The sequence below is a fragment of the Sciurus carolinensis genome, chromosome 16, assembly GCF_902686445.1.
Source record: "Sciurus carolinensis chromosome 16, mSciCar1.2, whole genome shotgun sequence".
In the NCBI taxonomy this organism is placed as follows: domain Eukaryota; kingdom Metazoa; phylum Chordata; class Mammalia; order Rodentia; family Sciuridae; genus Sciurus; species Sciurus carolinensis.
In genome coordinates, this window is record NC_062228.1 from 65,552,121 (window position 1) to 65,567,749 (window position 15,629).

A 15,629-nucleotide genomic window follows, 5' to 3' on the forward strand; every position below is an offset into this window, starting at 1 on the left:
TGTGCTCTGCTCCGTGTACCAGGCAGCAGGACACGTATCTCAAGGTGGGAGCCAAGGCCAAGGCCTTCTGCACAAACCAGCCCTGCTGACGCACGGGGATTCCCTCCACCCCAGCCCCGCAGCACCTTCCCGGACCCTCGGCATCTGGGCCTAACTGTCCTGGGACGCCTCTCGCACACAGGTGAGGGTAAGGTCTGTGCTTTTCTCCTGGTCATCTGTCTCGTGTCGACCTAACTCTCAGGGCAGAGACCCTATGAGGCACAGTTCTGCTTCCCCTGCAAAGACACAAAACTGCAGCCTCAGGCAACACACCACCAACATCCAAACACCAAAGGAGCTGGCAGGGTGACCTCAACTGTACCCCAGCAACTCGAGAAGCTGAGGCAGGAGGATCACAAGTTCAAGGCTGGTCTCAGCAATTTCGCAAGACCCTGTCTCAAAGTAAAATTTATAAAAAGGGCTGAGGATGTAGCTCAGTGGTAGAGCACTACTGGATTCAATCCCCAAAACCAACAAAATTAAAAAAAAAAAAAACCACCAAAGGTGAAGTCAGGCGCACTGCTAGGGATGCAGAGCGGTGCCCGGCTTTAGGAAACAGCCTGGCGACTCTTCCAGTGACAAACGCAGTTGCCACAGACCCTGAAGTCCACCCAACAGAAGAAAACACGTGTCCGCACAAAAGCCACACATGAATGTTCATGGTGGGTTGTTCACAACAGGCACAAACGCCAAGGCAAAGGAGGCTGGCACAAAGGCACACGTGGCGTGTGCTCCTGCACACGGCTGTCTAGGCTGGAAGGACACAGACAGCACATGAGTGGCGGCTGGAGGCCGAGGTGAGGACAGGAGAGACTGCTCAATGGGTGTGGGGCGCCTGGAAGGTGAAGACCACTCTGAACCAGACAGTGGTGGTGGTGAAGCGACTGTGTGAATATGAGGAAAGCCACCCAACCGCACACGGCAAAAGAGCATCTGCAGCCTGCAAATGTCTCTAGTGAAGAGTGAACTTCAGAAAAGCGTACAGGCCCGCAGATTACCACACTGCAGACATTACACGAAGTAGCACGGGAAGAAAACAGGAGAGCCGGGTTGGGGAGGGGCCGCCTCTGCTGTGTCGAGACTTGTCTGCCAAGTGCGATATGTTTCCATTGAGACAAAAAGCCCAAGCTCAAGAGCACAGGGACTTCCCAGCTGGGAGCCTCCCTGGCCCCAGTGTCAGGGAGGCCACAGGCATTGGGGCCAGGAAGGGAGCTGGCAGAAGAGAGTGATGAGGCCGACCCTGAGCTCTGGTAGGAGCCTAAGGTCAACAGAATCCTCCCACCTGTCCATGGGCACAGTCACATATAAGAGTCACCTAATTACCTACGTGAATGACAGAGGCGATTTGCCTCCTGGTTCACAAAGCCTAAAATACTTGAGGTCTGGCCCATTACATACATTTGCTGACTCCTGATGTGAACCACTGGGATGCAGACTGGAGGGAAGCTTTCTGGGCCCAGCAGAGAGGAACCCAGGACGCTGGAGGGAGGAGAGAGGTACAGGGCAGGCAGGAGGCAGGACCCAGCTAGGCCTCAATGTTGTGCAGCTGCTGACCCAAAATTCCTGATACTTCCATCAGTGGATCCAAGTTTCATAAATGAGGGCTGATGGGACCAGCCCCGGGTGCTGGGGATTGCTGTGCCCTGCACCCACGAGTGAAATACCACATAATAACCCAACAGACCAGAGCAACCTGGGACGTGGGGGAAGCCTTCCTCCTGCCTTTTGGCACAGCTCAAACCCCACTGTGCACCGGGCCCTGCAGCCTGGAGTGGCAGAAGGGGCACAGGGCACTGGGCCTTAGCACAGGCACCTAGGAGCCAGCCGCAGGCTCAGGGCCTTTACCAAAGCTTAGGTGCTCCTTGCATCCTGACTTCTCCCAGCAGCGGCTGCTGAGTGGCTCCAGCCACCGCCTGGGGCGGGACACAGTGCTCGCTCTGCAGGTGGCCTCCCCAGGAGGCTGGTGAGAGCAGCCCAGTGCTGGTGCAGACACCTCTCCAGTCCCCCTGTGGCAGTGCTCTGCCACCTGGAGCGATGGCTCCACTTCTTCAGGCCTCAACTGCATCCTCCATTGGATGGGGACGAACAGCAGATGACTGGAACCACTGTGTGACTTAACCAACCCAAGAAGGGTAGCCACAAAATGCTACCCAGTCCTCCTCTCCATTCACTCTCACTCCCACCCTCAGTGGGGTGCCGGGCCCTCCTGCCCTACACCTGAGTTCTGGGGCCCACCGCCAGGACCTCACAGTGTGGGGAGTGGGACACTGCAGACCCTCATCTGCAGGGGGAAGGTAAGGAGCTGGGACCTCAGGGCTCAGGGCCACTCCCTGGAGAAGGTCCCCGACCTGCTTTCAACAAATCCCCAGGCAGGGGCCCTGGGCTGTTCCCCAGCACCACACCAGAAAAGAAGAAAGTAAGGAACACTGCAGGCAATTCCAGGAGCCACCTTGATGGGAGGAAGGCAGCAGTCTGAATCAGAGCCTGTCCCTGGGCCATCCTGCCTGCCCTGGGAGCCAATACTCAGGGCCCTCTCCATACAGGCGCTCACCCTGCTCTGACCTCTACCCTCCAGAGGAAGGAGGGGAGGGCATCTTCTGCAGCCCACCCCAGATTGGCCCTCAAGCAGTCCAATTAGCACAGATCTGACAGGGCTATTAAGCCCCAGACAAATGATTGTTATTATTGTTGTTATTAGGTCCCACCCACCCCCCTGGATGCCTGCCCGCCAATTATCCCCTCTCTTTCTTCTACTGCCAATCGAGCCTCCTCCTCCCCTCCCTGGCAGCTGGGGCTGGGTGCAGGGTCAGAAGCAACCCCTCCCAGCAAGGCAAGACGAGGTTAGGCCAGCCCAGCAGTCCCCAGCCCCAGGCCCCTCCTCCTGCCCACCTGCACCCGTGCACTGGCTAAGCCAGTCCCGAGGGGGACTACACCTCCTTCCTCACCTCCCCTCACCCCCGACCACCTGTGCTCCCCTGCTCAGCAGCTCAGTTCAGAAAGGCCCTCTGACTTCAGTCACCCGACGCTGCAGCCGCCCTCCATCTGAACCCTGGCATCCCTGTGGCACTGGCAAGGGCACAGGCACCCCACCCTCCTCTCCCACTTCTCAGGAAAAAGCCCCTCCGCCAGCACTGGGCCCCTCTACCCGTCCTCCCCAGTGCCAGCTCCTGAGGGCCTCCACCCCCCCCCCTCAAGCCCCCTCCCCACACCACAGCCAGTGAACCCTTGTAAAAAGTCACTCCGTTCAAATACCCCAATTAAAAACTAGGCACCTGGGCTGATTCCATAACTTAGCTACTGGTGAACTGTGCTGTTACAAGACCGGATTAAGGAATAACAGCACGTACACACAATGAAGTTTACTCTGATGTAAAGAATGAAATTATGCCATTTGCTGGTAAATGGATGGAACTGGAGAACATCATGTCAAGAGAAATAAGCCAGATTGAGAAAGTCAAGGGTTAGAATGTTTTCTCTCATATGCAGAAGCTAGAGCAAAGTAAGGGGGAAAAGTTAGGGTAGGGGAGGAAATCCCATGATCCTGTGAAAACAGGAGATGAGTGGAGGAGAGAAAGGAGACTGAGGGGGAGGGAGGAGGGCCTGGAGCAGGGAGGAATCCCGGAAGGAAACTGACGAACCGTGCATGCCATGTACACATAAGAACACACCACAGTGAATCCCACCTTTGTGCGGATCTGTGAAGCACCGATATTAGAGACCAAGAAACAGAAGGAAGCCCAGAGAGTAGAGGAAGGGACCCAGTACAGCGGGAGGGGAGTGAAGTGAAACAGGACATTCCACGAGCGTGGGAATGCATCAGAGTGAACCCACCATTACGGATAAGTGTGATGCACTAAGACATTGAATCAAAAACACTGGTAAAGGCTCTGAACAAGCATTTCTTCAAAGAACACACAAATGGCGGCAAGCTCGTGGAGAGCTGTTCCAGGCTGTCAGTTCTCACAGAGACTGAGGGAAGCCCGAGGAGACAGCCTCACAGCCCCTGGGCCACTGGCCCACAGCTGCTGGGGGAACTGAAGTCTCACCTGGGCAGGGGGCGCACTGCAGCAGGACACAGGCAGCCCTCACAGGCTACACACCCAGCCCCTCCGCTCCTGAGTGTGCACCCAACAACAAAGCCCACCCAGAAACCTGTACTTGAATGTCCACAGAAAACACACACCACAGCCAGAGTGGAGACCATGATGCTGCAGCTGATGCGTGCCCCACAGACAGGCCTTGCAGACGCGGTGCTCAGAGTGCACCAGAGGGCACTGCCGCCTCACTTGTGCACAATGTCCAGCATAAGCACCTCCATGGAGGACAGTGGACCGATGGCTCCCAGGCCAGGGAGGTGGAGGGGATGACCACTCAGAGGGCAGCTTCTCTGGGAAGGGAAGGGAAGTGCTCTAAAATCTACCATGGCAATGGGCGCACACCTTGGAAAAGGACACCTTAAGTGGGGTAGTTGTGGCACGTGGGACCTTACCTCAACAAAGCTGCCATGGCAAGAAAAAGCAACTCTGTCCACACCAGTTCCCTGCCCAGGCGCCCACCCCCAGGCCCAGTGCAGACTCAAACCCAAATTCCGCCATGGGCCCACTCCCTGTGCAGACCCTGACTGGCTGCACACCGCCTCCTGGCCACGCCCAACACTTCTGCAAGAGCCCTGCCCAGGTCCTCCACATGCCGGCTTCCTCCCCCTTCAAGGTGGGTTGCAGGGTCTCCCTCACAGCCCACGCCCCACCCACCCCGTAGGGCCTGGCAGGGCTTTCTCCCTCCATCTCTGATCATCTTTCTTTCTTTCCCAGGGCCCTATGCGTGGTAGGCAAGGGCTCCACCACTGAGCCACCACCTTGCCCTCTGACCCTTTCTATGGTCTTCCTGGCCATGTGCTCCCTGGGGGCAGGCTCTAGGAGTGCCATCCCAGAACACACTAATGACCACAGCGAGCCTCTTCATGCCACAGCCCCACCGCTCCCTGGGCCAAACAGAACCACCCCTGCTTTCCCCACTACTTCTTTCCACCACCCTCAGTTCGTGCCAGGCCTGGAACCCATTCTCCTCTCCTCTCTGCCTCCCCCTGGATCCAGGGCTACATCTGCACAAGGCCAAAGCCAGGCCCTCAGCGCCTCAGCCTGGGACAAGGCCTGACCACTGGAGAAGGTCTCCACGACTCATGACTCATGACTCATGACTCCTGCCTGGGGTGAGCTCTAGGTCCCCGCAGCTCACCTGGGGCCAGTCCTAGTTGACCACATTCTCCACTGTGCTTCCGTCCAGTGCAGGCTGCACTTGGAGGTGGCCTGGAGCGCAGCAGGGCACCTGCTCCCCATCTCCCCGGTCCTCTTCCCACCCAAGGTCAGGAGCTGGGTGCCTCTGCCGCCTCCGTGGACCAGTGCACAGCCTGCCGGGGTTCCCCAGCAGGAGCACACACACAACTGGTCAGGATGCAGAGGACTCTTGTCCTGGAGCCACGCCCCACTTTCTCCACAAGACACTCTGGAACCTTCATCTACTGTGAAGCTGCAACTCAGCTGGGCCCATGGGAGCAACCCTGCCACTCCCTGGTCACCAGCTGCCTCTTGCGCAAGCCGATCTTCAGGTCCATTCCCAAACGCTCATATGCTCAAACGCTGGCAAATAACTGAAAACCACTCAAACCCAACAAATTACTCTTAGGGCTGGGGAGATAGCTCAGTTGGTAGAGTGCTTGCCTTGCAAGCACAAGGCCCTGGGTTCGAACCCCTGCACCGCGAAAAAAAAAAAAAAAGAAAACAAATTACTCTTCAGAATAGTATGGACTCCGGTGGTAATGATGTGGCAAGTTCATCAGTTTTAACAAACTGCGCCTCTAAGGCACAGGATGTTGACAATGGTGAGAGTGGAAGGAAAGGGACACGCAGGAGCCCTGCACCTTTCACTCGGTTTTGTAGTGAACCTGAAACTGTTCTTAAAAACCAATATGTATTGCCAGGTGCAGTGGCACACACCTGTAATCCCAGCAGCTTGGAAGGCCGAGACAAGAGGATCGCAAGTTCAAAGCCAGCCTCAGCAAAAGCGAGGCGCTAAACAACTTAGTGAGGCTCTATCTAAATAAGATATAAAATAGGGCTGTATTTTGTATTTGTATTTGTGGCTGAGTGCCCCTGAGTTCTATCCCTGGAACACCCCCACCAAAATACAAATCAAAGTACACTGCCAGGCATGGTGGCATACACCTGAAATCCCAGCTACTCAGAAGGCTAAGGCAGAAGAATACAAAGTTCGAGGCTAGCCTCAGCAACTTGGCAAGGCCCTAACTGACTTAGCAAGACTCTGTCTCAAAATAAAAAAAAATAAAAAAAATAAAAAAAGGAGGGGGCTGGGGGTAACTCAGTGGTTAAGTGCCCCTGGGTTCAATCTACAGTAATCCCCCCTTAAAAAAAAAAAAAGCATATTAAAGGACAAGCAAAAACAAGCCACAGAACACCTGTCAGCTGGGCACCTTCTGGTTGGGTGTGGACCATCCCATCTGCCCTGTGGCAGCCACGGACTCGCCACCCACCTCACCTGCCTCTCTCTAGCTTGCTCTCTGGATCATGCAAGCCCCAGCATCCATAGCACCTCCCTGGGAAGCCTCTGACTGCTCCTTCCCTCTGCTCAATTGTCCTCCTTATCCAGCAGTAACAGAGCACATTCATCAAGCACAGATTAAGCCCCAGACCATGAGCACAGGGTGCAGTAAGCACATAAGCTCCACTCCTGATCCCCTAAACCACCTAGGAGAGATGGCGAGGCGCAAGGACAATCTCTCCAGGCAGGCTGCCGGGTCAGCCAGCAGCCCCACCAGAGCAGCCAGGGACCTGGGTAAGGTGCTTCTCCTGTGCATCCATCCTATGCTCCCAGGGCCAGGGTCAGGATCAAACGGGATGACGCACAGCGAGTTCCACAAGCAGCAGCAGAGTAGAGACGTGGAGAAGTGCCTCACAAACAGCGTCACTGCCACCCCTGATCTGGAGGCTCAGACAGGCTGAGTGGCTAGTGCAACGTCACAGAGCCACAGAGCATAAGTTGAGGCAAACAGGGTCTGCAGTCTGACTCTCAGGACACTGGCATGTGCTCCCCGCCAGTGTCTGCTAACATGGGTGAGAACTGTTTCCTGAGAGATTCCAATCTAACCTCCATGGCTCCCACTATAGGACCCCTTGCAGGCCCCATCAAGAGTTTTGCAGAGTATGTCCTCAAGGAGGGCAGAGAATACTGCCAGCACTGCCCAGCACAAACCCTAGACATAGCACCCTCGGGAATCCATGACTCTGAGCAGCCTGACCTGAGCACTGAGGCTGAGACTTCATCTGATCCTCTCGGGGGTCCCAGGATCCCCCGAGATGCAAGGCCAGGCATCTCAAGGGGTGGGACAGGGCTCCCCTTTCAGCACAACAGAGAGATGCCACTGCTCAACAAGCCCACAGGGAGAGGGCAAGGGGCCAAGGCACAGACGAGCAGGAAAACCACTGGGAAGGCCCCAGTGGCTTGGCCCCTGGAGGAACAGACAGGCCCTGGTCTGCCCACCTGGGTCAGGGCTCAAGCTGGTTGGTCCCTCCACAATGGTGAGGCAAGAGCTCTCTGAGCTCCAAGGAACAGGGCCACTGGCACTAGCAGTGTGACAATCACGACCCCCCATCCACCTGGGTGGCAGGAATCTCCCCCTATGCTGCAGGGCCCTAGAATGAGGGCTGGTTCTCAGAGTCCTGGGAACCAGCCGGCAGCCCTGCATGGAGGCTCCTGACAGTGCACCCCTCAGAATGGGAAACCCAGAGACCCAATCCTTTAATGAAGAGGCCCTCAGAACAGGTTCATCTCTTCCAGACTCCACACTAGGCCAAAAGAATCAAGCCAACAGAGGGGTGGCACAGCAGTCAAAGGCCAGCTCTGCAATGACACACAGCATGGTGTTCTCAAGTGCTGTGGGTCCTGGAGCTCGTGAGCACCAACCAGAGCCTCTGTCCTCTCCTGCTAAATGGGGTGACCACCTCTGCTCCAGAGCCTTGAAGGACTCAGGACAGCACCAGGCACTCAATGATTAGCAAGCGTCATCGAGTCCACAGATCTCCCAAACACCAAGGCCCAATACTGGCATGACCTCAGAGAGCACCAGAGGACAACTGAACCACGTTTATGGAGGCCTATGGGGTATGTCTGGGCACAGCCCCAAGAGCCGGTGTCCATCAGTGACTGGACGGAAGAACCTGGGGCAGCTGCACAGTTGCTGGTGGCCTTGGTTGTACATCCTGCCATCCCCCTGAGGTCTCCAGGTCCTCTTGGTTATTCCCCACCCTACCCCCCAAGACCTGCTGCTTCCCCTGCACATTCACCTGGCGACAGTGCATGTCCTCTGGGCTCCTGGAGCCACTATGGCAAACTCTCCACCCCCTGCAGTCACTGGGCCTGGCTCAAGAGGCACTGAGACCCTCCTCTGCCACCAGTGTGGGGCCCGATAGCGCAGCAATATACTGGGATCATCTGTGCATGTTTGCAATCTTGATGGATTGGGAATTAAGAAAACTGTGACCATATTCTCCACATAGCAGGAGGGAAGAGGAAACAGCCTGGGAAAGAGGAAGTAGCACATCCAAGGTCACAGAACTGGACTAGACTGGGTCAAAATGGGAACTCAGGAAAGGCTGGCTCCAGAGCCCTTTCCAGAGCCCTTTACAGAGCTTTACTCAGACCTCTTGAATTCTGCTTTGGCTCTTAAAGGAAAGCATCAAGAGCCTTCTACTGAGGCTTATCACCCTGTTCTGCCCAGGAAGAAACTGAGAGTGGAGTTTCCTCTCTCCCCGGCCATAGAAGGAAGGAGGGGTGGCTGAGGGATTTGAGCCCCAGAGCTGTTGGGGAATACTCCCCCCAGGGCCTCTGTTCGTTCTGGCACTTCGCCACGTGCCAGGCATGACAAGCTCTTCCCATTCCACAGCTCAGCTCAGAAGGTTGAGACCTGCAACAACCCAAGGAGGAATCTGATGTGATGTTCTCTGGGTTGAGGTAAGGGGTCCCCAGGGACAGGACGTCGACAGCACTGAGCCCACAAGGCTTAGGGTCTCGCCTACGAGCCAGGACACTGTGCTTGCCCAGTGCTGAGGCCAGACCTCAACTGGTTCCTCGGCACTGCCGGATAGGAGCTTGGAACCAGAAAATCACACGGAAAAAAACAAGTCGCTGCCTTCCTGAAGCTCCGAGGTCTCGAGTACTGTGCTTGGTCGGGGTGCCTCCTCAGCCCGTGCTCGTCTCGCGGTCCCGCTGCCCAGCAGGGGCTGGCACCTAGGAGGCCTCCGTCCTCACTCCACTCGCTCGGCCTGGCCCGCAGGTCCCGGGCACTGGTCTTCAGGACCCGGGTCTCCCCGCCCCGGCCCAGCCGCCAAGGGCGGGGGCGGGGCGGGGGAGGAGCGGCGGCGGACGAGGCGGGCAGGGAGGCCGCGGCCTTGGCCCGCGCGGCCACGCGGCGCTGACCTTGGCCTGGCCGCCCCCTCCCGGGACGCGCTTCCTGCTGCCTGCCGGCGCGCGGCCGAATGAATGGGCCCTCGCCGCCGGGATCCCCATAATTACCCACGGATCAAAGGCCGGAGCGGCCCGCCGGGGAAGCAGCGGGCCGCGCGGACTCGGAAAGGGGAAGGAAGGGACCCGGGAGACCTAGGGCCACGACTACCCGGCCGCCGCTTCCGGCCAGCCAGGCCCCGCGCGCGGCCTCTGCCCCGCCCGGCCTCAACTTCCCCCCGGAGTCGCCAGCACTTCCGGCCGCGGAGGGCTGAGGTGCCAAGCGGCACCGAGAAGCCCGGGACCCGGCCCGACCCGGCCCAGCGGACACACGCGCGCCGCCGCGCCACCGCGCACGCGCACTGCCCCTGGACCGCGGGTCGCGCGCACGCGCAGTCCCGGTCGCGCGCCCGCTCACGCCCCCCCCCCAACGGCGCGCACGCGCGCTCGCCCGCCCGGCCGCGTTCGCCCGCCCGCCTCCCCACCCACCCCCGTGCGAAGCCTGGCTCCTGACGCGCGCCCCCCGGGGCCCCCGGCGCACGCCCCCCACGCCCGCGCCGCCCTCACCTCCTCCGGCCCGGGGCCACCGCGCCGCACTCCTCCTCCTCGCGCCTGCCTCGCGGATGGTGGCAGCGGCAGCAGCGGCGACTCAGACCCTGGGGTCAGGGGGACGGGCGCCCAGGCCGGAAGTGACCTTCCCGGCCGCTTCCGCCCGCGCCGCTCCCCCTCCCCTGCCCCTCCGCCCAGGCCGCCACCCCGTCCTCGCCACTCTAGGCAGGAGGGCTCCGCGACCCCTGGCCGCCGCCCCCCAGCTCTATGGTGCCAAGCGGCGCCGAAGGAAGCCACTTCCGGACGCGTCTAGGACCCGGGTCCGCCGTCCCTGCTCTATGGCGCCTCGCGCCGAGGGGCGCCGGCCCCGCCCCTCCGAGGACAGCAGGCGCGGCGAGGCCCGTTAGGCGCTGACTTCCGGGTGTCTGGGCGGCCCCCCGTCGGCCGCTCGCGCCTGCGCTGTCCGCGCCACCGCGAGGACTCTCGCGCCACCCGGTCCTCCTGTCGTCTCTATCATTGTAACCCCTTCCGCGCCGGGCCCGGCCCCTCGGCCCCTTGGCTGCTGGACAGTGCTTCGCTTCAGGCGCCGCGCCAGGGAAGTCCGTCCCTACCGCCCCCTCGGCCTCAGTTTCTCCTTCCCGAAGGACACCATACGCGCGGTGCCTCCCTAGATCCTGGCACAACCAGGCTTCGTAATGGGTCTCGTCCCCACTTGCAGAGGCGTGAGCGGTCAGGTCGTTCGCTGGGCGACTCGCAAGGGTGCGTTTGGCCGTGACTGTGCAACAGATGCTTGCTGGTCAGCAGCTGGAGGTCACGGTCCCGCGCGGGGCGCTGGCGGTGCGGGAGCTGCCCTGCAGGGTTGCTGGGTGAAATGCCTCTGCCCTAGACCGGTCTCGCCGGCCGCCCGGTGCTTGGGACCTAAGGCATGGACTTTAAAGCACGTATTTTTAAATAATGGTCCACAGCAGTGTCTTAGTCTGCCCCTATGCTGCCTTCTCTTTCATATTTTACTCCCTCTCCCCTCATGTGACCTAACCTTAATATGATTTATAATCATTTTACTATTGTCATCACTGAAACAGTCATCAAGCTTGGGAGTCAGAAACACAAGCACTAGTTAACTTGTGATAGAACACTTTTCTCAGCCTTTCTTTTCTGTGAAATGGGGGTGGGAAGATAATGTGTGTAGTAATACCTGTGAAAGTTCCTCAATCCAATACCTGGCTCATCTAAACCCCAATGGCAATGGCAGCAATCATTACTTATTAGCAGTGCTATATCTACGGCTTTGGCCAGGAGTACCCTCAAGTCTCAGTCCGCATGAATTCCAAGATTGCACCACCCAGTGTCTTTGCAAGGAAAAAACGATACTGTATTAAGTGAGCATGCCAATAATAAGTCTGTGTACCAGCTTCAAAAATACTGCAAAGACAATTTTTAAAATAAATATTAGTAAAGAAGGAACATGCTGCTATAGAATTACTGTTATGCGTACAAGAAACACCACATCTGTGTACCTCTGAATCAGGTCAGTAGGTGTCCTGCAGCTTCCTCACTCTTTGTCTCCTTCCCCTCCCCGCTGGCCAAACAGAACCAGTGAGATCTGGAGCAGCCAGCTTGGCTCTCAGTCAAGCCATTCCTTGAGGATGGTGGCGTTAGGAGACAGGAGTGACCGAGGCACTTCTTGGTTCTGTGACAGGCAACATGTCTGGTAAGTTTCACCTGAGAAAGACAACACTGCTAATTCTGATTGTGTAAAACAACCAAACCAGCCGGGGGTGTTCCTCAGACACAGGCAGGGTGGCAGCAGAAGCATCCCCATTGCCACTGAAACCCGCTCTCCCTTCCACCAGCCTGCGTAAAAGCATTCCCGGGATCACGTTCCTGTTGGTGTCTTCAGCGTGGCCTTGTGATGGGTCCTCAGCAATGGGATGGGAGCGGAAGTGACGCAGGCCCCTTCCAGGCCCAGGCCCTTAGCGCTCCACTGTCTCCCCTCTTGCTGGCTGGACATGGACAGTGACATGGGTCCCCAGCTGACCCTGTGTTAACACGTTCTCCCACCCAGCGTCCATCTGATTTGCACAGCAGCTTTGCCATGGTAACTGAGAGGTGGAAGCCACTCAGGTGTCCATGGACAGGCAGATGATAGACGAAATGCGGTATGTACACACAGTGAGATATTGTTTAGCCTTAAAGAGGAAAGAAATCCTGATGAGTGCAATACCACAGATGACCCTTGTGGACATTCAGTGAACTGAACTAGTCAAAAAAGAAACTCTGTGACTCTGCTCAAGGATGTACTAAAGTAGCGAAATTCAGAGGCCACCTGGGAGGTGACTGGTGATTGCCAGAGGGCGGGCGGGCGGGCGGAGGAGGAGCGGAGAGGAATTGGCTAGGCCCCCTTGTTTCACTCTTGGTGATGGTGGGAGCAGGAAAGGAAAGTAATTAAACTGAACTGCACAATTAAAAATGGTTAAGAAAGTTAATGACATGCTACGTGCATTTAGCCACAAATTAAAATGTTTTTAAAATGCAAGGAACAGAAAGGACTGCCCCTGATCACTTGTTCCCAAAACTGCCCTTCCCCAATGCGGACTCTCAGTCGTAGACCTAGCCCTCGGCTCCCCCAGGGAGGCATCAGCCTCCAGATGCGATCTGACGCTGAGACACTGGTATCACGGACTGGTGGGTTTGGTACGGGGAGAGTAGCAAAGTCTCACTGCTTCCTGTGACCCACGCCAGCCAATCCGTGGTCTTCCCTGGGATTCTTGTGGCCTTGCAGGTCTGCACTCCTGGGCAGACACTGGGACCCAGGGGATCTGGGGCTGATGGCAGACTGTCTCTCACCATGCAGAGGAGGTCAGTCTGCTGAGAGGCTGGGCAGGGAGGGGAGAGGTGAGAGTATGACCACCCAGGCCAGAAGGTCCAGCGTCCCTGGCCTTGCTGAAGCTCGGCTCTTACACTCTCCTTTCCTTAGGTGTCTCTCCAGACATTTCCAGGAGGTCCCCAGGTAGGCCTCTGCCGCCTCACATGGTTCCTCCACACCTAAGGGGGAGTCCAGGCCCCAGGCGGGAGGTCCTCCCACACCCTGTCGGGAGCAGCTGCAGCGGGCAGCTGTTGAAGCACAGTTGCCGTGGAGCCTGTACGCAGAGAAGCACACACTGTTGCCCTTTCCAGGTCTGCGCCACTGTTACAGTCAGCAAGCACCTCCCTGATGAGTTTTCTTCCTGGGCAGCAGCTTCCCTGAGTCACCTGCTCTACTCCGGGGACAGAGTGTGGCCCCTCCTCGAAGCCGGGGCCTCGGCAGCACACTGGTGACTGCCCGCCATCAATGCGGTTTCCCAGGCCCCTCCCCAGCGCAGAGTCAGAATCTGCCTTCTAACCCTGCACCCCAGGGACCCAGGCAGAAGCGTGAGGCATGCCAGCCCCAGGTCAAATACAAGGTGCCCTGTTGCATTTGAACTCCAGGCAAACTATGATCTTCTAGTATAAGCAAGTCCCAAACTGGCCCCAAAAGAAGTGCTTGTTGTTTATTTGAAACAGTGTAACTGGACGTCCTACCCTTCATTGAGTCTGGCAGCCCTGTGATGGCAGCCCTGTGATAGCTCCTAGAACACCCACTTCTCTCCGCCCCTTTCCAAGATCCCCACACCTCCTCTGTGCATCACCAGACTGGGGGTGGGGGGTTGGAGGGGGAGGATGATTCCATCCTTGGCTGTATGGAAATGGAAGCAACACCTGCCACGTAGCTGAGCATAATCCCATCCCAGGGTCCCCATCTCTGGGTAGCATGTCACCCAATTTGTGCCCACATGACAGAGAAGTGTTTTGAATGGGGTTCTGTGGAATCAACTTGCCTCCTTCTGCATGGCAGGATACAGGACATGATGCTTGGCACAGCAGCATTCATTCTTCCACCGTGAGGATAACCACCTGAAGAGAGAGCCTACACCACAGGAAAGAGAGACCAGGAAAGGCAGGACTCGGATGACAGGCTGGAGTGTCTGGATCGAATCAGCCCTGAAGCTGTCCCTGTTTGGGGGCATTCCTGCAGGCTGTGGCTGGAAAATCCTCCTTCCACTTGAGCCCACTGGACTTGAGTTTTCCGTCAGTTGCAGAGGGGTATTTCCCGCCTAACACGGACAGGAACCGTTAGGGCTGCTCTTGCTTCCTGCAGGTGGGAGCTGGGGTGGAGACAGGAGCCTGAGTGCCCAAGCCACGGCCGTCTGGCTCATCCAGGCCTGTCTGACGTCAGAGGCCGACCCAGCAGCAGTTCTGCTGCCTGGCCTGGCTCCTAGAAGGCCCGTGCTGATGGAGGCACCCGACTCTCCGGTGCTGCGCATGGAGGTGGCGGGGCAGGGAGGGAGAGGGCGCCTTGTCTGAGACCCCGGGAAGCTGAGTGAAGGGCGGGTTGGAGTCTGAAGCAGCTGGCGGAGCCCCCCCAGCCTCTGCTCAGGCCCTGCCCAGCCCTCTGCCCTCCACGCCCTCTTCCCCACCTCTACCTCAGGAGCTTCCCAGCACCCTCTCCAGCTCAGACGGCAAGGGCTCCCCATTACCCAGGCTGAAGCCAAGGCTGTTCAGCTGGGCCTCCGGGACCCCTCCTGGTGTGGCTCAGGCTCATGTCTCGCAGCCTCCCCACACCCACGTGCTCACACGCACGGGAGGCCACGCAAGAGAACAGCCACAGAGCACTGGGAAGCACCCAGAGGTGCCCTGGCTCTCCGCCACCGGCCTCTGCCCCAGCCGCGCCCCAGCCCGGGTGCCCTCCCCTTCCCAGCTCATTCCCACATATCTTTCCTGACCTGACCAGGTGTGGGCCCCCCACGTCCTCCTACACCACCCTGTCCCTCCTGCTACATCCCGCAGCAAGCAGGGCAGAGCCGAGCGCAGCCCTGGCCCGTCCCCGAGAGGGCCAGGCGGCCTCCTCTGAGCTGCTGTAGCTCTGTGGGAATCCTACCATCCAGGGGCTTGGTCACCCCGTGCAGCCTTCCCAGCCCTCACGGATTCCCGCTCAGGAAATCAGTCACCGACGATGGAGACTAGACACGGGCCCAGGTCGGAGGAGACAGGAAGGTAGGTCTGACAGGTTTAAAGTCAAACCAAAGGTGGGGCGGGGAGACTGATTAGGTGGCCACAAAGAGACCACCAAAACCCCCTAAGCCCGGCCACCACAGGACCTGTGTCCCCGGACCCCGCCCCCCGCCGTCTTCAGGCTCCACGCGCACCAGCTTTGCTCCGGGGACCCTGATGGTGGAAGGCCAGCCTCCAGCAGCGTCCAGCCTCTGCTCGCCCAGGCCGAAGTCAGCAGGTAAAGCTGGCACCTGACCCCTCTGGGTACCCCAGCAGATGCCCCCCGTGTCCAGCTGGATCTGATGGGCCACCTAAGCCAGTCACAGAGGGTGGGGCAGGCAGTGCTCTGACGGGCAGGTCTGGAGTCTCATGCTCACTCCTGGAACTGGTGATGAACCCCAGGGAGGAAGGGAGGGGAAGAGGGGACCGGCGCCCCTCCCCAGGGAAGTCGGGGTGTA

At 58.4% G+C, this 15,629-nt stretch overlaps 1 protein-coding gene across 5 annotated transcripts in view; it reads right to left on the reverse strand.

The window, feature by feature from the left end:
- Positions 1–15,629, reverse strand: part of Znf787 (zinc finger protein 787) — a 29,257-nt gene that overhangs the window by 9,295 nt on the left and 4,333 nt on the right. The window contains exon 1 of one of the 5 annotated variants that reach the window (XM_047528384.1): positions 11,619–11,803. The exons of 2 other annotated variants lie outside the window; for them this stretch is intronic. The gene's annotated coding sequence lies outside the window, so the exon portion shown is untranslated. Of the gene's footprint in view, positions 1–9,167; positions 9,559–10,119; positions 10,515–11,618; positions 11,804–15,629 lie in introns of those variants that run through there. 2 more of the 5 variants (XM_047528382.1, XM_047528385.1) reach the window with 2 other exon arrangements.